Below are 25,730 nucleotides of genomic sequence, written 5' to 3'. Positions count from 1 at the left end.
CTGCATAGACAAACTCCATTCAAGGAAATGTTTTCTTCTGTTATGAATAGGATTCCAAAAATAGGAAAATAAAAACTATAAAACAAGTGAAAACCCTTTCTGGGAATGCCATAAAACCAATCGATTAAGCCAAAGTGGCCCTGAACAGCCCCATTCTTTTAATCACCACTATCGATCTCATTGGACGGGGTAACTTTCAGCAGCATATGCTGGATCCCCTATAGATTTGCGATGGAGCCCTCTGGCTCCCATCTTGTGACAGAAATACTTCTGGTGGAGTTCTGTCGCAAAACTTTAGAAGATCCAACATATACCGCCATGGCAACATGGGAGGTTTCCCATGTTAAACTGGAATCAACGGAAGGAAACTGGGCGGGGGGCGCTTCCCCTGTGGGATGAGGTAGGGGGGAAGCTGGACATTGCGAGGTATGGAGCAATGGGCACTGCTGGATTCGTTACGAAGTGTTGTGATTCTGGCGGCCCATATGATGTGGTTGCATGTAACTTCATTACAATCTCATAGTGCAAATTATGAGCTATAAAGCTCTTCATTGCTTAGGTCCTGACCCTATATATAAGTTGCCCAAATCTTAATAGCTTTGTGGGGAGGAATTTCTCTCAGTCCTATCATCATTAAAGGCCTAATTGGTGGCTGTATCCAACATCTCAAGGAAAAGGTGTGACTGTTGCATAGGCCTTAACTGTGCAAATACTTTCTTGGTCACTGTTGACTCCTGAGCTTTCAGATTCAGTTTTGAATCCACGTTACTAGATTTTGAAGTGTGTTTATTTTACTCTATTTTTTAAAAGTCAGCTTGACTCCTGTACTGGAAGAAGAAAAGACATATATATCAAACAAACAAATGTGGAGTGGTATAAGACAGGGCAAATGTTTCATTTGATTTCCTAGCGCTAGTTGGAGAAAGTACCCAGTCAACAACAGAAAAATGTTCCAAACAAATTGAACAATGTATGGTAAAGAGTGGTCACGATATAGCAAATATAAAATGGTTGCCTAGCCCAGGTTTTATACCTAGCCTTTTAATTTGTCTTCCTTTGACTAAACTATTGGGCCACGTGAAAGAATACAAATTGATTTCCGTTTGGTAGATTAGAAAGTATACTTATTGCAATCTACTACTGAATGGTGATACAAAATCTACATAAATCCCATTGCTTCAGTGGACCTACCCTACCTTAACCTGGAGAAGTAATAAATCGAGAATTTTTGAAGCCATGGGGAAAATGGGGGCAAGGGTTTTGTAATTCGGGATGGGAAATTTTCAGAAAAGAGAAATGCAATATTAAAACCCTTTACAGACTGAAAGTCATTTTGTTCCTCCAGGAACATAAAATTCATTATATATAACACTGATATAACATTATATCGTTTGGTACAAGTTGAGTGTCCCTTACCCAGAATTCTAAAATCCAAAATACTTCAAAATTCAAAACTTGTTAATATGAATGACTGAAAAAATGACACCTTTGCTTTTTGATGGTTTGGTGTACACAAACTTTGTTTCATGCTCAAAATCATTAAAAGTGTTCTGTACAAAATTACCTTCAGCCTATGGGTATAAGGTGTATAGGAAACATAAATGAATGCCAGGTTTAGACTTGGGGGCCCTCTCCAAGATATCTCATTATGTATATGCAAGTATCCTAAAATCTATTTTTATAAAAAGAAAAACCCTGAAATATTGAACATTTAAGACCCCAAGTGACACTCAGCTTGAATATTAAAAGTACAGTATATTCATAATATAATTACTTGTTGCACTAAAAACAAGTTGGTTTCATTACTAGTCGTTAGGTTGATCTGAAATATAACATCACCAACTGTTGCCTTCCATGGAAGACATTATTGGTTAACATCCATATTTATAAAACTTCACTTCCAAGTTCTTCACAGAACATTTGGGGGGGGAATAGAATTACCATTGCTCTCCATTGTCTCTTCCTACCCAAGAACAAACATAGTTTCCTCATACAAGACTAAACTCTCAAGGCCTAGCTGAAACATATTTTATAAATATCACACTAGATGGCACCATTGCAACTTTATTGTTCAGATTTGTAAGAACCATTTTATAACACTTATAGTAGTAAAACACAACCATATTGATTCACGCTCAGGTTATTATTCATGTTTATTGGGCTGTAGGCAACATGTACCTTTGGAGAAGGAATGGAGAGGGGAGGAAAGTCAAACTTAATTACGTGAATCCCACACTTGCATTATATTGCTTTTATTCACATGGATCTCCTGACTTGGTAAACATTCACCCAGGAGAATTTATCTGCTATTGATGAATCACTAACATGCCTTATATGTACGAATGGAGTTGGCACTATACTTGGTTTTGCCTAGCTCAAATTGTGCTACAGTAGAGTCTCACTTATCCAACATAAACGGGCCGGCAGAACGTTGGATAAGCGAATATGTTGGATAATAAGGAGAGATTAAGAAAAAGCCCATTAATCATCAAAATAGGTTATGATTTTACAAATTAAGCACCAAAACATCACGTTATACAACAAATTTGACAGAAAAAGTAGTTCAATATGCAGTAATGCTATGCAGTAATTACTGTATTTACGAATTTAGCACCAAAATATCACAATGCATTGAACACATTGACTACAAAAATGCGTTGGATAATCCAGAACGTTGGATAAGTGAGTGTTGGATAAGTGAGACTCTACTGTACTTGATTTTTTGTATTTGCCCATACACATGATCAGCAACACTATTATTATGATATTAAAGAGATTCAACTCTTTACTTTAAGATTCCTTATAAAATCCTAAATCCAAATCGAGAAAAGCGGGGGAAAGATGGACATTGAGGCAGAAAGGCAGTGGGATGGCTAACCATCCCAGAAGATAGGGGAAAATGGTAGGTAACAGGGATGATTATTCCCTCCTTGGTACAACTCTGAATGCTAGTTTTGCCCTATAAAGGCTTGTATTAGTTCTATCCAACAGATCATCTCATCTTATATGAATCTACCTATACCTTGAGATCCCTAGGATTGTTTTCTTGGTTTCCCCTAAGCTTTGAAGCTCCCTTTCTTGAGAAACTAGAATCACTTTGTCATTCCAGACAAAATTTTGGCCTGACAAACATTTAGAACTGAAGAAAGTATATTTTTCAAACTACGTATTTTGAAATTTGGAGTTCTACTCATGCATCATCAGGGGTTAGATAGGGAACTACTGCACATAGAGTAGAACATTCTCACTGACAATTTATAGGTATCACTGACCATGATTAATGTGAATGTAAGGAGTGAGCCTTTTTAATAGTGCAAAGTAACAAAGTAATTGAGACCAGTATATGTTCTTATGTGAGTACTAAATTGAATGCTGGAAAGCAAGAAACAGCCACTGTGATACAGCCAGATTTTATAAAAATGCCAATCAGAATGTTTTACAAAAAAAAAATGCTTAATTTGGAAATAAGCATTCTTGGTGATTGAAATGAAAGGCAATGATAAACAACAACTTTGGAAGGGGTGGGGGAAGCTGTTAATGCATTGTTGAGAAAATGGTATTACTTCTGATCCTATTTAGTAACTTCATTAAAGTTCTGGAAGAGGGAGGAAATAGCAGATTAATTAAATCTTCAGATATTAAGAGTGGGAGGAGCGGAGACATTAGAAACATGGGCAGAATTTAACAATGATGTTCACCTTGGAAAGTGACAAACTACTGCATCTTGTACAAAAATAGGAGAAAGAGGTTAATGGGAAACTAGAAGGCACATGATGTTTGATAGAAAGAGAAATACATGCCTTCAGCTTCCACCTTGAACACACTACTAAATTCATAGTTTACAACCTTCCTCTTTCACATAATTGCTTCTCCTCAGATCCAGATGACAGGGATGCCAAATTTGTGGAATGACAACAAAAATTTCACAAGCTAAAATATTAACCAAATGAAGTGAAGATATATATCAACAAGGCAAGGCTTGTACTCAGGGATAATTCACCAACTACAGGACAGACATCTCAACCACAAGTAGGCTCTCATGCCCATTTTCTCACATCTATCTTCTGATCCTCAACCTGGTATATCATATACCATTCTCCATGATGCCATTATTTACCAAAAGATCTTGGCTTCATACAGATACAGTAATTTGTTCACTAAATACTCTTTATGCTTATTGCTGATACATACACATTTTGCATTTCTATTACTGATCACTTAGGTTGGATGGGCCCCAAATCAGCTGTGTGGTGGCCAATGCCGCACAAAGTGGATCTCAGGTAATGCAGGTCTTGCCACACATTTACCAAAGTTGGGAGTTAGTCCAAATTTTGGACCAGAATTCATACTATCCCCAGATTTTGGGTCCGTCTGAATAGTTAGGTAGTTTCATAATGGAACTTGCCAAAACTGCTCTTACTGTCATCCTGTGTTTTGCAGGCAAGGATGGCCCAGGAACATGGGATGAAATTTACTATCCAATCCACTGTCATCTTTCATGTCACTGTGGTCTCTGGCCATAACATAGGTTCTACCTCTCGACCATCACTTGCAATGATCTTATATGGGGCAATGGGGTGATCATAGAAAGTGGGAAGGGGGAGGAGAGGAGGGACGAATCTTCTCCTCTTTCTCTCACCCCCCTCATTGCTCCATCTACATCACTACAGGCAATGACTGTTGAGGCCAGAGAGTTCCGTGACATGAAGAATGGGAGAGATGGTAAAGGTGTTCGTCCAGCGGTGCTGAAATATGGTGGTATGAGATCTTTTTTATACGTATTTACTATAACTGTTACATTTTTCAGAGTAGAGGTGGTGAGCCTTTGGCCTGCCAAGCTGTTGGACTATTAACTTATAATTTCTTGTCATTGGCTATGCTGACTGGATTTATGGGAGAGGGTGTGGAAGAGTAAAAGCACCATGTCAATATTACCTACATTTAGAGCCTCATGCCAAGTTCCTATGCTAAGAAATTGGGAAGGAAGGTATCCCCAGTGAGCTGATCTGAATTCTGAGGAAGAAAGGAAAGACGTTCAAGGGAACTTCTAGAACACTTGGCCAAGCAGAAGAGTTTTCCAGGATGGGAATGTCCATCCTTTTACCCTGTGCTTCCAAAAGAAAATGAATGAAAGAAATAATTTCTGATGTCTCATATCAACTTGTGCATCCAAAAATTGCTCAGTGACTACATTTCCCAGAAATCCACAACCAAATACTGTAATTATTTAAATGGGTGTTGAAAAAAATTGACTTCCTCAAGCATGGTCTGCATCTTACTGCTTAAAGCAAGATATACTATATTACCAACTTGCATCTGAACTGCCCTGACTAGCCATATAGAAATTCTACTTTCGGAAGTCAGAAGCAGCTGTGGAGCCCAAGGACCATGGCAACAGGCTAAAGTTCTGGTTCCTTTCCCTCTTTAGTTCCTGCAACATGTATCTTTCTTGCCCTGCATTCATTCCCATCTTGTCACTACTCTGTATATTATGATTGCTGTAGGAAATCCCAGTGTTACACATTTACCCTCTCTTGGGTATGTTCATAGACTCTGATTCCAGCCTGTGAAAGTTGAGTAGATTATATATATATATATAAAAAATCTAACACATACACGCACACACACACACACACAGACCTTTGTCACCTTCCACTCAAAACATGGAGTTGGTCTGAAGCAAAAAGTCCACATTTATGGCAGGAAAAAAACAGCATCCAAGTTTCTGTTCAGACAGCACAAGGCTGATTTGTTTGTGGTATTGTGCTTCCCACAGCAAACACATAAAGTGTAGGTTATATGTATTTAGAACATCTGTAAACATGTATTTGGAGCCCCATCCAGCTATCTGCTCCTATATCAGTCAACCACATGCCTACAGCCTAGAAGCAGGATATGTGTTTTAGCCCCTTCCTGCTAATGTTCCTTAGCAAATTCATCCTGAAAAATAAATTCTTTATTATCTCCATTTTGTTTTGCTCTAGTGAACTCAGGGAGGATAACCACTGAGCCTGAACCATACCAAAAATAAAACTAATTTAAGCTTTATTGAAATAACAATCAAGATGGTGAAAAGACATAAATGTTTGTAAAAAACATTGAAAATAGAAATGATATTGTACACATTAGTAATAAGGATTAATACATAGTGACCATGTAAAGGCAGAACACCTGAATCCATTATAATGCAAGTAACATAAAACACAATAAGCATAAATAATACAGTAGAGTCTCGCTTATCCAATGTAAAAGGGCCGACAGAACGTTGGATAAGCGAATATGTTGGATAATAAGGAGAGATTAAGGAAAAGCCTATTAAAAATCAAATTAGGTTATGATTTTACAAATTAAGCACCAGAACATCATGTTATACAACAAATTTGACAGAAAAAGTAGTTCAATACACAGTAATGCTATGTATTAATTACTGTATTTACGAATTTAGCACCAAAATATCACGATATATTGAAAACATTGACTACAAAAATGTGTTGGATAATCCAGAACGTTGGATAAGCGAGTGTTGGATAAGTGAGACTCTACTGTAATAAAAAAATCTTTATTTGTAACCTGCTTTTCTCCCTCTTTATATTGTTATAAAACAATAACAAATGATATATTGTAATAAAGTAAACAAAGGAAAATAATTAAACATTATTAAGTGAATGCAAAAGAGCAATAAAGCCCCCAGCACACTTTCCAACTCCACTATCTCAAAAGCAAAAAAGAGGATCTACGTTATGTTTACACCATATAATCAAGCCTGAAGTGTATTATATTTCCCAACTCTATTCAGCCACAAATGTTGAAGAGTCAAGACAATGTCAATGAAGCTTTAACTATACTGATCACAATATTTTATTTTGTTAGAACCCAATAATCAATGTTACTTGTCAAAAAATTAACATAACACCTGTGATAGGAACTTTAACACTGAACAGACTCACTAAAAGTCCACAAAGTTAATAAAATAAGTTAATACAAACATAAAAGCAATAAGCTAATAAAAAACATAAAACTGTTGTTGAAAAATAGCCATAAAGAATGCAACAATATGGAGAACTATTTTTAAAGATACAGAAGGCCCTTTCCGCACAGCTCTATAAAATCCACATTGAACTGGATTACATGGCAGTGTGGACTCAGATAACCCAGTTCAAAGAAGATATTGTGGATTATCTGCCTTGATATTCTGGGTTATATGGCTGTGTGGAAGGTCTCTATGGCTTCGCTATATCTACATGGAATACATTCCCGGATAATCGGAAACTATAGATACTGTATGACCAAATGCCATTCAGTGATCTGACTTCTAATCTCAACATCTCATAGATTCACCCTGGAAGACCTATGCGGGATCTACACGGCCATATAAAATCTAGATTATCTGCTTTTGGCCACTGCTTGCAATATATGATATATTTCTCCCTCCTCCCTTATCAGTATGTTTTCTTTTCCAAAGCCTCCCTTGCTCTTACCCAAGGGAATGTTTTGAAAAGGGAAACAAGAGGGAGAGAAGCTCTTGGAAGTCAGGAAGAAGAAAAATATATATCAATTAATCTTATAAAAACACTAGCTGTGCCCTGCCATGTGTTGCTGTGGCAAAGTATGGTGATATTGGAAATAAAGTATTGAAGAATTGATGGTAGTTAGTATATGTTATTTCCTAAAGCTTGTGAATATACAATATTTCTGGTTGTTCCTTTTTTTTTTTGGTCTGTTGGAGGCAAGTATGAATGCTGCAATTATCCAGAATGATTAGCCTTTCAGCTTCAAAACCTGGCTTCTTTCTCCCTGGGGGAATATTTTGCTGGGAGGTGTTAGCTGCCCCTGATTGTTTCCTGTCTGGAATTCCCCAGTTTTCAAAGTGTTGTTCTTTATTTATTGTTCTGATTTTATAGTCTTTTTAATACTTGGAATCAGATTGTGTTCGTTTTCATGGTTAACAGCAACACAATAATAATAATAATAATAATAATAATAATAATAATAATAATAATAATAATAATAATAAAATAGTAATAATATTGACTCTGATAATACACACTACTTTTCTCCCTCCTCAGCTTCCTCCCTGGGGAAATCCTTTGTTGGGAGGTGTTAGCTGGCCCTGATTGTTTCCTGTCTGGAATATCCCTGTTTTCAGAGTGTTGTTTTTTATTTATTGTCCTGATTTTAGAGATTATATTGTCCTGTTTTATTAGAGCACAGTAATTTTTTATATATATTTATAATCTTATATTATTGGCTTTGAACTGGATTATCTTGAGGCCCCTTCTACACAACTGCATAAAATCCACACTGAACTGGATTATATGGCAGTGTGGACTCAAAATAATCCAGTTCAAAGCAGATACTGTGTATTATGTGCTTTGGCATTCTGAGTTATATAGCTGTGTGGAAGTGCCATGAATCTACACTGCCATATAATCCAGTTCAAATCAGATAATGTGACACCCCTGGCTGCGAGAGCACTGGAAACCAATACACTGAGGCCAATAAACAATCTAATATCTTTATTAAGGAAATGAAGAATTAAAGTAAAAACAAGCAGAAGATATAGTTCAGCTATAGACCTTTTGGGTGAGGTCAAAAATAGTCCAATAATATATTGTCCAATGTCTGATATTAAAGTCCAAAATTTGTAATCCAAAAACCGAAATGCACTCAAACTTCCAAGCAGTTTGAGTGGGGAAATGACCAAGTCTTTTACTAGAGTTCAAAGGCAAGTCCAAGGCAAGGAATTGAAGACAAGGCTGGACACACGGCGCGACAACGCAAGACTGGAAATTACGGCTAGGCAAGGCAAGGAACACAGCTAGGCATGGCACGGCAAGGCGAGGCAAGGTTGTGGTCTCATACGCGGTCCACTCTTGGCTGGAAGAGAAGTTGATCCTCCGACTGACACGTTGACTCCGCGCTGGCTAGCCAGCGCACAGAACTTTTAAAGAACTTCGAATCTTTCCTCAGAACAGGTGTCTCAAATGCTCTTTTCCCAAGGGAAAAGAGCTAGAACAACATCTTGGCCAGATGCAATCCTCCCTTAGAATTCTCAAGGGAAATAGGTTAATCAGCAGATTCCTTTGCTGCTAATCGCGCGCTTCGTCTCCTGCCAGCTTTCTCCTGTCTGTTAGTTTCCACAAACATCCTTCTATCAAAGGGAGGGGAACTGGGAAGAAAAGACTCCGTTTCAAGGGCCTTTTTAATGAGCGTTGAACTAGAATTGTCAATAGGGAACATCTGGAACAAGGCAGAGTCTTGCTGAATCGGCACAAAACTTATTTCCTCATCACTGTGGTCCACAATGGAGTCAGGTTCACGGCCCAAGGGTCCATGGGACATCACAGATAATCTGTATTTTATAGGAAGTATGGAAGAAGCCTAAGTGAACCTAAATGAAGAGGGCCTCAGTCATTGTGGCTGGGGGGATTGCTAGGACACGAAGTGAGCAAGGTCTAAAGGGGATGGAGCCTACTCTTCTGACTGGCAGCCTGGGGGAATGGCTCTTCCTCTGTAATTTGGACTTTATTTTTCTAGGGTTTTTTATTGTAAGACATAGATTGGATGACCATGGCTTTTGTGGCCAATTTTGGTGTGATTTGGTTCAGTGGTTTTGTTGTTTACTCCATGGGAAAAATGCACATTACATTTATATATATATTTTCCTTGAAATATTTGCTAACCTCTTCTACAGATATATAGGAATTTTCCCCGCAAGCTTTTGCAATCCCTATGTACCCATATATCTCTATCTATCTATCTATCTATCTATCTATCTACATTAATTTCATATTCACTAGAGTTCTGGTTATCCGACTTCCGCTTATCCAACACGCCGTATTATCTGATGCGCCGGCTTCTCGCGCCTCTCCACTGGTGCCTGGCACTCGGAGAGGCCTGCTGCATGTTGCTGTTTTTCTAGGCAGCAACCCACAGCAGCTTGCCGGGAAGGACGAGACTCAACCCATGCAGACCTTTCCCTCCTTGCCAAGCCCCCGGCTTCCTCTCTTGCAGCAACGAAGGAAGCCCGGGGCTTGGGGAGAGAAACGTCCCTTCCCTCCCTGTCATGGACCTGGCTTGGAGTGTGGAGAGGCTTGGATAATAGGGCCTCCCTATTATCCAACAATTCAGGTCATCCGACATTTGGCCCGCCCCATTGTCAGATAACCGGAACTCTACTGTATGAATTTTCCCCTCATATGTTTGCAGGTCTTTGCAAATCCTATCTAGAGATTTCCATGTACCTGTATATCTGTATTTATATTTATACATTATTTTTAAATATGAATTTTCCCCTCACATGTTTGCAAGAATCTGGAAATCCTATATAGATGTAATTATATATATAAAGAGAGATGTCTAGATAGATAAATATGAAGATAGATATATAGGGCTTGCAAATATTGCAGGGGAAATACACACATACACACACAGATATCTAGAGAGATATAAACATAGATATATATGGTTTGCAAATATTGCACGAGGAAAATGCACAAATATATAGAGAGGATTTGCAAATGTTTCAGGGGGAACTGACTATGTGAAATTAGTATATATAATTATACATCTATATCTATCTCTGCATTGTTTATATAGACACTGAATGTTTGCCTGTTACTTTGTTGGAAAGTGGCTTGAGTCCCCACAGGGAGATAGGGTGGGATACAAATGAAGTTTATTATTATTATTATTATTATTATTATTATTATTATTATTATTATTATTATGTTATTGTTGATACCATATTGTTTTTGTTGACCCTACTTTTCCACTTACAGAACTAGTTTACTGTTTTTCTTTGAAATACGGTAAATATTCAAAAACATTTAACTTACTGATGTCTCAATTAATGTAATTTTATTGGTATCTATTTTTATTTTGAAATTTACCAGTAGCTGCTGCATTTCCCACCCTCAGCTTATACTCGAGTCAATAAGTTTTCCCAGTTTTAGGGGGTAAAATCAGGTGCCTCGGCTTATATTTGGGTCGGCTTATACTCGAGTATATACGGTATATGGCAGTGTAGAGCTAGTCCTCAAAATCCCTAAAGAGATATCCTAAGATGACATTTGGGAGAAGCACACCATAGAATTCCCTGGAGAATGTAGCAAATTCCCATTTTTTCTCTGGGGTACAGGTTAGTTAAAACTGTGGATATAGGATCCATAGTTATTGTGGTTTTCCTGTATACACCCCAAAAGTACCAAATATGTCCTGTTTCCTCTGTATTATTTATATTTAAACAACTCAGAGTCTTGGGTCCCATACTGGAAGAAGGGCAGGGCATCAAACAAATAATTAAAACAAAATAAATAAAATATAAACTCTCTTTTCAAAGTTTGATTTTTAATTTCCCAAGTCAGAGAAATGCAAGTGTTGAGTTATCTTCATTACCTTCATCTCTCCGGCTTAGTATTTGAAATATCCCTCCCTAAACTGCAATTCCCAGGATCCCATAGGATGTAGCCATGTTATTTAATCATAGTAGTATAATTGTGTGGTGTGATGGAGCCCCTGGAAGCAGGGGAAGCTTTTTCCTCATCATTTTCTCTTTACCATGCATATCTGTAATACACCTCTGGCACCCTCTTGTGTTTGTTGAGACCTTAATTTCATTTTTTTCTGTTTTCCACCCCTTTCCTCTTTTCCTTTGTGTTTTTGCTTGTCCTTTCTGTGACACTAAGTTTTCGACTGATATTTCACCACTACAAATTTTCTACAAGTCATAAAAGCCACAGATATTTCATCACAAGCAGCCTGTAAAAGAGTGCATAACACAACTTGTTAAAAGATGTGTGCTATATTTTTCCATTCTGTTTTCTTCCATACGGAACACTTGTTTATTGAGTGTGCCTGTTTTTATCCTGCAAAACATTAGTGGGTGCTCTTTCGAGCACCTGCAAAGCAAGATAAGTAGCACAGCAGCAGTTTAATTTGACAAAGGAATCTAAACACTTATTTGAAATCTAGTTGAGTACTGACTATTTGAAGAAAAAAAAGTATCTTGTGCTTTTATTTTATGTGTTGTTCCAGGTATTATTAAAGATGCACAGCGATGCACAGTGATTATGTTATTCTGAAAATATCACAAGACACATACCTGCCCCAAAGCTCAGCTAATGGAATCAGAAAGAAGGAGAAAAGATCAATGCAGCTTCTTTTTAGCATGGCTGTCTCTTGATTTTGAACACATAAATGAAAAAGGAGATTAAAGGGTACAGTACTTAAAATGGCATAGTGTTGATTTTTTTTAAAAAAATTATCATCTTAAAGATTGCTTGCCTAATAAAAAAAGTCACTGGGATAGATCCAGTATCTCCTTCAATTTCAGCGCTTTTGATCTCTCATACTCTTTTAGTTCAGTTCAGAGACATCTGAACAGATGCTCAGTAAAGATGAAACCACAAGTTATCTCCTCTTCTTTCCTGAGGAAGATAATTGTAAACACCAGAAAAAGTGGAGTTTATGGTGAAACAGATGGCTTTTTTCAGCTCTCCTGGAAGACAGGCACCTCTCCCATTAGGTTTTCTAAAAACATTGTTTGGTATCTTGGATCTGTCACAGCAGATCAGAGCTCCAAAAAGTCCCCTTTTTTGACTACTTCTCCCAGTGGGAATGCATAAGAAGAACTTATTCAACTTCTGCAGAAGTATCGAGCCTTTGTAAATTCCTCTTAATGAATCCCTGCAAACTATCCAAAAAAAAAACAACAACTGTGAAACATAGAATCACTGGCCACCAACAATCAATCAGATTCAAAAAACAATTAGGAAACATCTTTGCTTTATCCCTATCAGGGACATAAACATTAATCAAAACAATTAATTTATCAACATATCTTATAAGTATGATCAAAAACTGTCTACCAGCTACCACACATTGTACTGAAACATGTGTTTGTGTATTAGGAGTCATATCTCATCTAGAAATATTTATTGTACCTTTAAAGCCCTACATGGTTCGGGTCCAGGTTACCTACAGGACCACTTTATCCAGTACAATCTACTCCGAACATCACCTTCTCCCATACAATCCACCCTATCCTCGGGGGGGCGGGGGGCGGGCAGCTACTCCAGCCTGCCAGAACCCGACTGACAGCTATCACACCTTTTTTTCAGCCACCCCAATACTGTGGAATGACCTGCCAGAAGAGCTCTATCTCTTCCAGCAGACCTATCCAGCCAGTTTTAATCATGCATTTTAAACTCGCATCTTGTGTCCATAGTATTTTAATCATTGTTCTGTGTATTTTAATATATGTATTTTGTAGAAATATGTTTAATATGTGTATTTTATAAAACAATTATCATTATTATCATTATTGTAATTATTATTATTATTATTATTATTATTATTATTATTATTATTATTATTAATGGCAGACTTCCAAATGTTCCTGTATCACAACTCCCATCAGCTCCTGTCATTATGTCTAATGATAAAGAACACAGGAGTCCAGCATCTGAAGGGCCAGATAAAATGACATGGCAGGCTGGATTCGGCCCATTGGCCTTGAGTTTGAAACATGTGCAATAAATTATGACACTGGCTTCATGAACCCAAGGCTGCTCTATGTATTTTGTTAAGCAACACTCCCATCTACCCTCATTTCATATGGCAAACTTCCTTTGAAATTGAGAGGGTTTGCAGAAGTAGCTGATATTATACAATGAAATCTACTATTGCTCTATACATTTTGAAGGAACTCAGATATCTTCTATCAGAGGTGAAGAGATTCAGGATTCAGCTGCATATCGCTAGCAAATGGGTGGCATGCTAATCTGGCTTTCAAGCTGGTGTTTCTATTCTCTGTTACTAGAGGCAAGACACTGCATAAAGTAGGAAAATATTGCATATGATCTGCAGATTCATGTGGTGTTGTACACATAAATTGAACTAACTATTTTTAACTTCTGCAGAAAAAAGTGCTGGTTGAAAACAGTACTTTTTTCAGTACTGATCAGTACTTAACTTAAAGCAAAACAAGCCGAGGCATTGAATTCTGCATTTTTAGCTAGTGCTTAATTTAAATTAAAAAAAAATATTTTATTGTGTTTGAACTTTTTTAATGAGGGCTTTTTATTGTGTTGTACAAGTTCTTGGATCCCTTGTGGGGAGAAAGGTAGAATATATACTAAATACATAAATAAGCAAGCAATAACCCACTAACTCAATTTTACTGCTACCATTATGAAGCAGTTTGCTGCTTTTCAACCAATGGGAATCAAGACAGCAATAAGAAGTTTCCGGAGTGGTAGTGGTGGTTGTAAGACTTCAGAAGATTTAGGCCCATTCTACACAGCTGTATAAAATCCACATTGAACTGGATTATATGGCAGTGTGTACTCAGATAACCCAATTCAAAGCAGATATTGTAGATTATCTGCCTTGATATTCTGGGTTATATGGCTGTGTGGAAGGGCCCATAATGATAGGCTAGGAACTATCTGAGCTAGACTTGTGCATGGATCCATTTTAGGCGTTTTACTTTGGCCAAACCGGGTTCTTCAGCTCTACCGGGTGGCCGTAATGTCAAGGGCCCAGCCATCACATTTTCCCATCCATAACAGGACCACATGGCAACCGATCATGGCTCCTCCTCCCCTATTCAGCTTCACAGTTGTGTCCTGGCTTCAGTGTATTTAGTTATCTCTCCTCTAGAGTAGAAAGTAGAAACAGCTTTAAGGAAGCATTAAACCCAAAGCAGAAAAGCATGAGGGAGTATAAAAGGCAGGCAGGGCCTGTAGTGCAAAAGCAAATCAAGAGTAAAGAGAGGGCTTTTTAAAGGAAACCCAGAGAATAGCTCCAGGTCATCACTCTTCCTTCCCAGTAGGAAGTGGGAAGCCTCCTTAAAATGCCTTAAAGGAAAGCTGTGTGCAGGGAGAACAGGGAAAGAGTGTGTGCGCTACCACTTGTCTCCTCTAGAGTAGAAAGAAGAAACAGCTTTAAGGAAGCATTAAACCCAAGTCTCCTCTATAGACCAATGGGAAAGGATTACAGAAAGAGTGGTATCTTAACTCTGATGCTTTTTAATCCACATCTTAATGAAGGATATAAGTACAAATAATGCAATTGCCTGAAATGATGGGAAGGGGAGCTCGGGGAGCCCTCCCATTGCCGCCAGTGGGCCGGATCTAGCCATATTTATATGCTGCGGCCCAAAAACTCCATCCCGCTGTGTGCCTGTTTTTGGGAGGTGCATGAAAACAGATATGGGGGTCTACCGGTATCCAGCCAACAGAAACAAGTCAAGGTTCAGCTGAAATGCACAAGCCTAATCCGGGTCCTCTTTCTCTCACACATCTATTCCCAACTTTTATTACCGAGTTATGAATACTTAAAATGTAATGAATACGGCTCAAGATTTTCTCACCATAAAATTGTTAAAAGGGCATTTGCTCCTGCTCATTGCAAAATACACAACAGCTAATTTTGATATCTATAGCTCCAAACTGCCTCGGCCACAAAATCTGGAGAACTATCTGTTGGCATAAATCTGCCTGCGAATCTCACAGCAGATGCCCTGCTTCAGGTCCTTCCATATTGGATGTGAGGAAGATACCCAGAAGAGTAGCTTTTTTGTATTTGCACCCAAGCTCCTGAATGGCCTCCCAAGAAACCTCATCATGCCTGGTCTCACCTGTTTCCTTTGGGTAAAAAAAAAAAAATTAGTATTATTTCATCAGGCTCTTCCAGAATTAGGAATTAGTGCTATATTTGGGGGGTTTTTTGTAACCTGTTCTGAAGTTTGGTTGCAATTTTAATTTATTTATTTATTCAAATTATCTTTGGTTTGGTTTTGGCAATCCTGTCAGCTTTCTAAATATTCTAAGGTAATGATGAGGTACATTTTATTGTTGCTGTTATTGTTCCTACTTTTTAGAAATAAGTCCAATTTCAAGCATTTGAGCTTATTTCAGACTGAATGATAGTAGGCTGTATGCAAAAGTTTTTTTAAAAAGACATGTTTATGTTTAGTAGTAGTACAAATTTTATACCCACAGACTTTTAAATATTTCCAACATTTACATCGGCTCTCAGAAATTTTCTACTAAATGTCACAATTTGAAGTTCTAATCTTTGTTGCTTTTGGCAACTCAGACACTGACGACTTTAAACTATCAGATCTGTTGACACTCTGAATTGCTCAACACAAATTCTTTCCTGAGATACAATTGAGGAAGTACCCAGAATGTGTCTATACTTGTAACTTGCAGACAATCTAGGCACCCATCCAGCAACCTACCTAGAAGCTAGTTAGCTAGATGTGCCATTTGTGGGGAGGAAGAATAAGATGGTTCATAAGGGGCTTGTTCAGAAAAACATGCTCCCTTCCACCTTGTAAATGCAAGCATTTCCAACTGTTTGGGGAGAGGCATACATACAGTATGTACTACTGTATTGCATGAGCTGCCTGACTTTGAAAGATGGCTTGGCAGATAGACTGTAATTTTATGAATTTGCCACAGATTACTATATTAATAGAAACTTTTGGAAGTACATAAAGACAGGTAAACAGCACAGGCAAACAAGTAAATATATGTAAATAAAATCATAACAAGCAGAGTAGTGTCTCTATGTATTATTAGCACAATTTCAGGGTAACCTTTCTGTATAGATTTTCACATTATCAATCATTACCTATATGAGTTTCACGTGTTATTTTTTGACATCATGTTGACATCAGCTTATGGCAACCCTAAAAATGAGAGTCCTCTAAGATCCCTAGTCATCAGCTGCCCCATTCAGGCCAGGGACACTGCTTCTTTTATTAAATTAACCCACCTGTAACATACTCTCTCACTTTTCCCCACTACCTTTCCATTTCCCAAGTATTATCGTATTTTCCAGTGAGTCACATCATCTCATGTGTCAGAAATAACCTCAGTGGAATTGTCATTTTAGCTTATAGTGAGTGTTCAGCCCTGATTATCTGGGGGCGCTTCCAGACAGCACTAAATTGCGGGTTTTAGTAAGGGGCAAAAAATCCTGGAACTTCAGAAAAGATCCATACAGACCTGTTGGTCCCAGGATTTCTGCCTCTGTCGTCCACACTTGGTGCTTTGTTGCGAGATTTAGAGGCTTTACAGGACATCCGCTGGAAACTTCTGAATTTTTTTTTTTTTTTAAAAACTCAAGATGCAGATATGCGAATCATTGCAAAAATTCTGTTCTTTGTTCTGGCCTGAGAAACTGTGCATTCAATATGTTTAAAGAAGTTTCTGGCATACAAATAAGGTTTGTGGGATATGACCACTTCTGTCCAAGTCAGCACTAAACAATCAAACAGGAACATGCACTTTCAAGCCAGGAGCAGAACAACGCCTTTATGACCTTGCTGCCTGGCCATCTGTGCAGACAAATTTGGTCATGTAGTTGTGGAACAACAGGGTGCTGTTCCGGGGTTTAAAATGTCTGATCCTGATTGCTCTTATTGTGAAAGAATGAACAATGTTGTCTACAGGGTGACAACTTTGTCCCGGCCAGAGAAACTTTGTGATCCACACATTTAATGAAGTTTCTGCAAACAAGGTTAATGGGTAGGACCACATTTTTCCAAGTCAGCACTACACAATCAATCAGGAACACACACTTTCAAGCCAGGAACAGAACTTTGGCATTATTGACACTTTTTAGAGCCTGCCTGCCTGGCCATCTGTCCAGGCAGATTTGGTTGTGTGCTTATGGCATGGAACAACAGATTGCTGCTCCTTGTTTGAAGGTGTCTGTTCCTTTTTCATTGTGTACTTACTGTGAAAGTACTTCTTCTACCCCACAAACTTTGTTTTTCTGCCACAAACTTCATTAAACAGGTGAAGGACGAAGTTCCTCTTCCCAGAACAAAGTTTTCGCCTTCTACTCAACTGTCACCTTCTTTTTAGGAGCTGACCAATCGGGAACAAACATCTAAAACCCGGGAACAAACCCAGATTAAAAATCCAGTGTTTGCAGGGACATATAGACATTTGAAGATGTGGATTTTCGGCTCAGAACTGGTATATTCCCACACCTGAAAACCCTGTGGTTTTTGCCATTTGTAGTGCTTCCTCCCCCATTTTGAGGGAGCAGCATCTGGCCACCCTCCATTTTGCTGCAGAAGCTCCTAGATGAGCCCTTAGTTTAAGATCCATTTATTTGTATTTTTAGTAACTGCAGAATGACATTTCAAATGAGTTGATTTTTTCCAGTAAACTTTCTTTACAGTGCCATCTTCCATAACAACCTATAGAAATCAGAAATAGTGATTTTACACAACTATTATACAATTTCAAAAGCCTTGAATTGTTATGGCTGCATCCTATGGAATACTTGGAGTAAGATGACTAGGCTAATGCTAGACAATGTCAGTAGGCCATGCTAGATGGCATGCCTGAAACTGGGAGTGGTACAAGAAACATGTTCTTCTCCTCAGAAGATACCTTTGGGTGATGAACACATGACAGTAATGCAGCATTCTGAGGCCTGAACATATAATTCCAGATAGCTTAGTAGTGTTTTTTCCCCCCTGTGTAGTCCATAGTTTAAAATCAAACTGTATCATTAACTGCATAATATCTTCAACATTGCTCACAATGTGAGCCTGTCCCAGTAAGTAAAATAAACAGGCTCTGGCATGCTTATATTATGTATACTATGTATATTTCAAAGCATTCAGCTCTAAATAATGAAACTGAGCAGACGAAATACACAAAATTAATTTTAAAACAAGTCAGTGTACAAACATGTGCATAATGTAGCTGAAAATGAAAACCGTGAAGTAAGGGAAACTACTCTTAATGTAAGGTGTTCCTCTATAGAGCAGCGGAAACAAATGTATTTGATATGAATAAGTTCTTGGCACACAAAGAACAGAGTTTCAGTCTTAATCCTTGAGGGAAATGTAAGCCAAAACTCATTTCCAGAACCTTATTATGACCAGATTATGAGAATAACAGAAGACAACCTCTATATAATCCTGGGTCCTATACAATCATGTTCATGTGTTATGTCTGAATGAATAAGCACATAGCTCTGCACTGACTGATTCAAAATGATAGTTAGGTAGTCAAACTTTTCCTGAGCTGTACTCCTTCAGACCATTGAGGGGAAATTGCATACATGGCTTCACTTCCATATAAAAATTGCTACACAGAAACCAAGCATTTCAGGAATTCAGAACTAGCTTCTTATCTTTAATAGGCTAGAACTTCCTTATACAAAGTCAGGAAGGAGTAGTATGTGTAAGGAGATTAATTATATTTAATCATTTATTCATTCATTTCCCTCTGAGATTTCCCTGCTCTCTGAAGTTGTGTAGGCTAATTTAGGACTTTATGATGCTGATGATTTGGAATCCTCAAGAAGGGGGGAAAGTCCTAAAACCATCACCAACAATTCTAAAAGACAACTGGAGCCTAACAGGTGGAAAACACACTAGAAAATAACAAAATTCCTATGTAGGCATTCAACTATGTTTAATAGTCGTAAAACATATATGATGTACAGTATAGGCATACAAATAACCTACGTTCTCCATTTCTGCATTCCCAGCTGCTGTTTATAGAGTTTTGTCTCGTCAAAGTCTCTGGTCACAATGTAGCTTCATCATGTGCATGAGAACTAAGAGAGTCATACTGAAAAAAAAGCCTGTTTCCCATTTTATCTAAAACTATTAATCCAAATATGATGCCATTACACCACTCTAGATAGAGTCATTCTTACTGCATGACTGACATAATTTCAGAATGTTGCATAGCCATGGATATGAATTGAGAACAAAGAGTAGTCATTGAGTTCTTGACTGAAGAAGGATGTATTACTGCCAACAATCACAGTAGGGTCAGAAATGCATATGATCTTGAAAACTGGGACCAACCATCAAGAAGACTGTCTCCTTTCTTCTCACCAAACAAACCCGACATGAAATGTGACCAAGGAAAGGACCTCTTCCAAGATTTTTGAGCTCCAACAAGCTCATAGAGAGAGGTATAATCCTTTTCTGAATGCCTCAATGGGGGTCTATCACCTTGATCCCAACCAGTATTTTGTTAGGCTCTTGCTTCTCTCTTTGAAAGTTGTGCTTTCTTTGTTTATTTCCAGAATTTAAAGAGATGTACCAAGGGCAGCTAACTGTACTTTTATATATTGGGTGTCTTGTAGTATTATGCAGAATCACGATCAGATGATTGAGCATCATCATCATATATTTTGGGGTTGGTTACTTTTTGTATCAGGAGCGACTTGAGAAACTGCAAGTCACTTCTGGTGTAAGAAAATTGGCCATCTGCAAGGACATTGCCCAGGAGACGCCTGGATGTTTTATCATCCTATGGGAGGCTTCTCTCATGTCTCCGCATGGGAAGCTGGAGCCGACAGATGAGAGCTCAACCTGCTCCCCGGATTTGAACCGCCGACCTTTCGGTGAGCAGTCCTGTCAGCACAAGGGTTTAACTCATTACGTCGAGAGTAATTAATACAAAATTGTCAGAAGATATTGCATTGCACAATCAGTGGTTCACTGTTTATTCCTGCAGTCCACTACAACATTTTAAACAATGCACACAGTGAAGATCTGATACTTTGCAGATGCAAAAACATGGCTCCCAGAGACATTACATTTTTAAGAGTAATATTTTAAGCCATAATGGAAAAATTTAGAAAACCTTCTGTTTCAACCAAGTTCAATTTCTTACTGAATTGACCCATGAACCGCTGAATTATTTGTTTCTAAAAACCCAATTTTACCAGCCAATTATTCAGCAGAACATGACATGATCAATGATGCTGAAGGATTCAAGCGAGTTGTATTGATCAACTTTGTGTACAAATATATGTGCAAAACACAACTGTCAGCTCATTTGGGTTCACTGCTGATAAAGTGATGTTTAAAACAATTAATGAAGTAACGCTTTGAACATGAAGGGCAAAAGCGCTAATTGATATAAAAAAAGTCAGAACACTAAGTGCTCAATTAATTAATAATTTTCTTACTAATTGATTTCTTCAAGTATTCTGGAGGGCAAAACTAGAGTGGTAGGGATCTATAATAATTGTCTCTCTATAATAGCTTAACATTTGACACGTTTCTAAAAGGAACCTAGGGAAAGGAGCTGAAAGACCAGTTAATCCCTCAAATCCATATGCAATTATTCCAGAGATTTGGTAGGGTGGAGAATCAGAAATAAGCAAGCTCTCCAGCAGTGTGGTTTGGGCTGTTGGTTTTGAAGTGTGTTGCTTTAAGAAGTGCTGACTTGTGTCGCTCTGGTTTTAAAAAAAAAACTGCAAGAACACAATTGCTTCTTTGAGAGATCAAATGTAAAACCAAGAATAATTTGAGATTAAATCACTCATAACATACAAATAGGTCTTATCTTGATAGAAAGGTATATAATGGATGTCTTTAATCAACTCTAATTGAGATAACCAGCTCAAACCATACATCACTAATTCTTCTCACTCATTTTAGTCCATTTCTTGAACTTCTTGATCAGTATAGCACGTCCTTTCTTCCCATACTCTCACTTATCCTGAATTGATGTGCTCTATTTCATGAATGATACCCCCATAGCTTATTCTAGGGATAGGCCTGGAACAAACTGAGCCACATATACAAACACTCTCTCACAACCATCTCTTTCTGTCTCACACATACATTACTCCAGATTAAATCAATTCCTATCCTCTTCCACTATGTGATGACCCATGGGCAATGTAGTCCCATTCCTGGCACTGTGGTGCCAGATGAAGAGGAAAACTTGGGTTTTTCGCCGTTTCAGTCAGAATTGGAACTTTCCCAGCCAGATTTGGAAACCTTGCACCTGCAAGAGATTTGTCTTCCAGAAGTCTGTCAAACAAGCCCTGAGCCTAAATCTCCTACGTTTTCTCGCCATGATTTTTGTAAACAACAGAGAGGAGTCGATCAGGCGTCTCGCAGGAGTGCTAGGATAGCTGCTAAGCATTCAGCTGATTAAGCCTGCTTCCCATGGGAAACTTTAGGGAGTCATGCATCTGGACTCAGAAAATAGCTTTCGTTTCTGGTTCTCCAGAGAACTGCTCTTGGGCGGGAAAACGGGACCCTATTTAGGTGTTTTACCCACAAAGGGATCTTGCGGAGTCAATTCGTCAGCAACCGGAGTAGCGTGTGTGGACAGCTACTCCGCTTCCAAGCCTCCGTTCCTGTCGCCAAGCCTTCGTTCCCAGCTTTGTTTACTCCACGAATCCTGCCTTGCTTTCTAAGACTCAGCCTCGTCTTGTTTCCCGGATTTTGCCAAGAAATTACCACGGATCTTGTTCTTGTTCCTTGTTTCCTTGTTGCCTTGAATCAAGCCTCGTTTTCCCAAGAATCAAGTTACTTCCTAGCCTCGCTCAAGTTTCACGGATTAAAAGACCTTGTCATCTCCCCTCACTTTGCCTGGCAAAGTGAGTGTTTCGGTTATTGGATTACAACTTTGGACCTTAATATTTCATATTGGACATTGTTTCTTTGGACTAATTTTGACCTTTCCTGAAAGGTCTATTTCTGGACTATTTCATACACTTGCTTTTATTAACTTTATATATTCCTTCAATAAAGATATTAGTTAGATTCTGGCCTCTGTGTATGGTTATTGGTGCTCTGCAGCCTGGGTCGTGACAGTTTGACTCCGCCACCCTAAGCACCAATTAACCTAGGCCAGTATGTCTACCGGAACCGTGCCGGGTGGCCAGCCACTTAGCTACACCATCGACAAGGACGAAGTGGACCGCATCCGTGACAAGCTCAATGCGCAGGATGGGGAAATAAGGGGTTTGAAGGAGCGCGGAATCCGTCTCCCGGCCATGGCGTTGCCAACCAAGTTTTCTGGAGAAGCTTCTAAGGTTCATGTTTTCCGTCGCCAATGCCAGGCTTATCTAGAGGCCCGTGCTGCCGAGTTTCCCCAAGAAGACATCAAGGTGGCGTGGATTTACAGTCTCTTGGACGGGCCAGCGGCCAACTGGGCGACGGCACTGTTCGACCAAGTCTCCCCACATCTAAGGTCAGCGCAACATTTCTTGGACCACCTTAAGGCGACCTGGGGAATCGAGGACAATTTGGAGGCAGCCGGCCACAAACTCCGGCGCCTCTCCCAAGGGGACAGACCCTTGTCCCAGTACATAGCCGAGTTCCGAGTGCTGGCCCACAACACCGGCTGGAACGATGTAGCCCTCAGAGGACAATTTCGGGAGGGTCTCAACATTGAGATGCTGGAAGAAATCTCCAAGGTGGATCCTCCCCACTCTCTTGAAGCACTCATTGATCAATGTTTACGAGCTGAAGTCATGCTTGCCAACAGAAAACAATGGGTCCGAGGCCAGAGCGGTAGAGCTGGGGTGAAACCTCCCGCTCCCACCGGCGTCCAGCCGCGTCCAGTATGGAGACCCCCGCCACCAGCCCCATACCCCAGAGGGAGCGAGGAGGTGCCGATGCAGTTGGGCAATGTGCGTCCCAGATTAGATGCCGCCGAGAAGGCCCGCCGCCAACGCCTAAATCTCTGTTGGTACTGCGGAAACGGGGGCCAATTCGCCAGAGAGTGCCCAGCCAAGGGGAAGCCCGCCGCCCGTCTGGCGGCGGCGTCCTCCACGGAGACGAAGGCGTCTGAGGCGGCTGGCGCACAGCCGGCGGGGGAAGCCAGCGACCGGGCGTAGAGAGGCTCGCCAACCCGGTCAAAAAACCCACTCAAGAGCCGCCAACCGGGGTCCTATTTCTTCTAGTGGTCACCTTGTGGTCAGCAAAAAAAGGGCCCGTCATGGTCCATGCCATGATAGACTCAGGAGCCACAAACAATTTCATTGATAGAGAGTATGCCGACTCTCTGGGATTACAATATCATGACTTCAAGAACGCCCATGTGGTGCAAGCCATCGATGGCCGCCCCCTCAAGACGGGTCCCGTAAGCCAGTGGTCGGAACCCACCAGAATGTGGATAAGGGAACATATGGAAGAGATTTCCTTCTTTGTTACCGAGGTTCCCCATTTCCCTGTGATTTTGGGAATTCCATGGCTGACACTTCACGACCCAAGCATCTCCTGGTCCAACAGAGAACTGCAGTTTGCTTCAAAATATTGTCAAAACCATTGCCTTGTAGCCAAGGTCTGCCATGCCACAGACACTGAACCCATTATCACCTTGCCCAAGAAGTACTCAGAATATTGGGATGTATTCAATGAAAAAGAAGCCGAGAGATTACCCCCACATAGACCTTATGACTGTGCCATTGACTTGGTGGAGGGGGCCCCGATCCCGCGAGGACATCTCTACTCCCTGACTGAACCGGAGCAAGAAGCTCTCAGGGAGTTCATAGAGTCAAACCTTCGCAAGGGATTCATCAGACCCTCTCAATCCCCAGCCGCTTCCCCAGTGATGTTTGTGAAAAAGAAGTCAGGGGACTTACGCTTGGTGGTGGACTATAGAGCATTGAACAATATCACTAAGCGGAACAGCTATCCCCTGCCCTTGATCTCGGACCTACTAGACCGACTTCGAGGAGCCAAGGTCTACACCAAGCTGGATCTTCGGGGGGCTTATAATCTAGTTCGCATCAGAGAAGGGGACGAGTGGAAGACCGCCTTCCAGACTAAATTCGGATTATTCGAGTCCCGAGTTATGAATTATGGTTTATGTGGAGCTCCCGCAACGTTCCAGCATTTTGTCAATGACATCTTTCAGGATTATCTAGATCGGTTCTTGATCATCTACCTGGACGATTTTTTGGTGTTTTCTAGATCACAATCAGAACATGAGAACCACGTCAGAATGGTGTTACAACGATTGCGGGATCATGGACTTTATGCCAAGCTGGAAAAATGCGCTTTTGATCTACAAGAGGTAGATTTCCTGGGGTACCGCGTCTCGCCACTAGGGCTCTCCATGGACCCGGCAAAGGTTTCAGCAGTATTGGAATGGCGGGCGCCAACCAACAAGAAAGAGGTGCAACGATTCTTGGGGTTCGCGAACTACTACCGCAAGTTCATTCCAGACTTTGCTCGCTGGTCTGACCCAATCACCAGCTGCATCCGTGGGAAACAGCCTTTCCGCTGGACAGATCAAGCAGAGAAAGGGTTCCAGCAACTAAAGAAATTATTCACGTCCCAGCCAATCCTTCAGCATCCAGATCCTGAAACCCCTTTTGTTGTGCAGGCGGACGCCTCCGATGTGGCAATCGGGGCTGTACTCCTACAACCAGTGGGAGATCATCTTCATCCTTGTGCCTTTTATTCCCGTCAATTGACCGCACCAGAGAGAAATTACACCATTTGGGAAAAGGAACTATTGGCCATAAAGGCAGCCTTTGAAACTTGGAGACATTGGCTAGAAGGGGCCAAATTTCCCATTGAAGTCCATACTGATCATCGGAATCTAGAGCATCTAAGAACTGCCCGCAAGCTAAATCAGAGGCAACAACGCTGGGCTTTATTCTTTGAACGTTTTAACTTCCAAATTCATTATGTAACCCCAGCCCAGACCAAGCAAGCAGATGCTCTGTCACGGAAACCGGAATACACTGCAGGGCGCAAGGAGACCTTGGAGTCCCAGCTGCTACAACCCGAGAACTTTGCCACGCTCACAGTGGGAAACACCAAATCCACTCCCATTGAATCAACTCCCTCTACTCCAGGGCCCCTTTGTGCTCAGGAAATCAGGGCTAGTCAGCAAGCAGATGCCTGGGCACAGGACCAACTTCGCCAAGGACTACATTTTCCCTTTTCGCTTAAGGATGGGCTACTTTGC

The 25,730-nt window shown here is 40.0% G+C and overlaps 1 protein-coding gene across 5 annotated transcripts in view; it reads right to left on the bottom strand.

Moving 5' to 3' along the window:
- LOC100557693 (cytosolic beta-glucosidase) overlaps nt 1–25,730 on the bottom strand; it is a 138,724-nt gene that overhangs the window by 72,454 nt on the left and 40,540 nt on the right. For 2 of the 5 annotated variants that reach the window (XM_008111286.3, XM_008111287.3), the window contains exon 2: nt 17,022–17,111. The exons of the other annotated variants lie outside the window; for them this stretch is intronic. The gene's annotated coding sequence lies outside the window, so the exon portion shown is untranslated. The remainder of the gene's footprint in view (nt 1–17,021; nt 17,112–25,730) is intronic. 5 annotated transcript variants of the gene reach the window in all.

The sequence above is a fragment of the Anolis carolinensis genome, chromosome 5 (genome assembly GCF_035594765.1).
Source record: "Anolis carolinensis isolate JA03-04 chromosome 5, rAnoCar3.1.pri, whole genome shotgun sequence".
NCBI lineage: Eukaryota > Metazoa > Chordata > Lepidosauria > Squamata > Dactyloidae > Anolis > Anolis carolinensis.
Note: the sequence above shows the minus strand (reverse complement) of the source record. Positions and strands in the feature narration are given on the sequence as shown.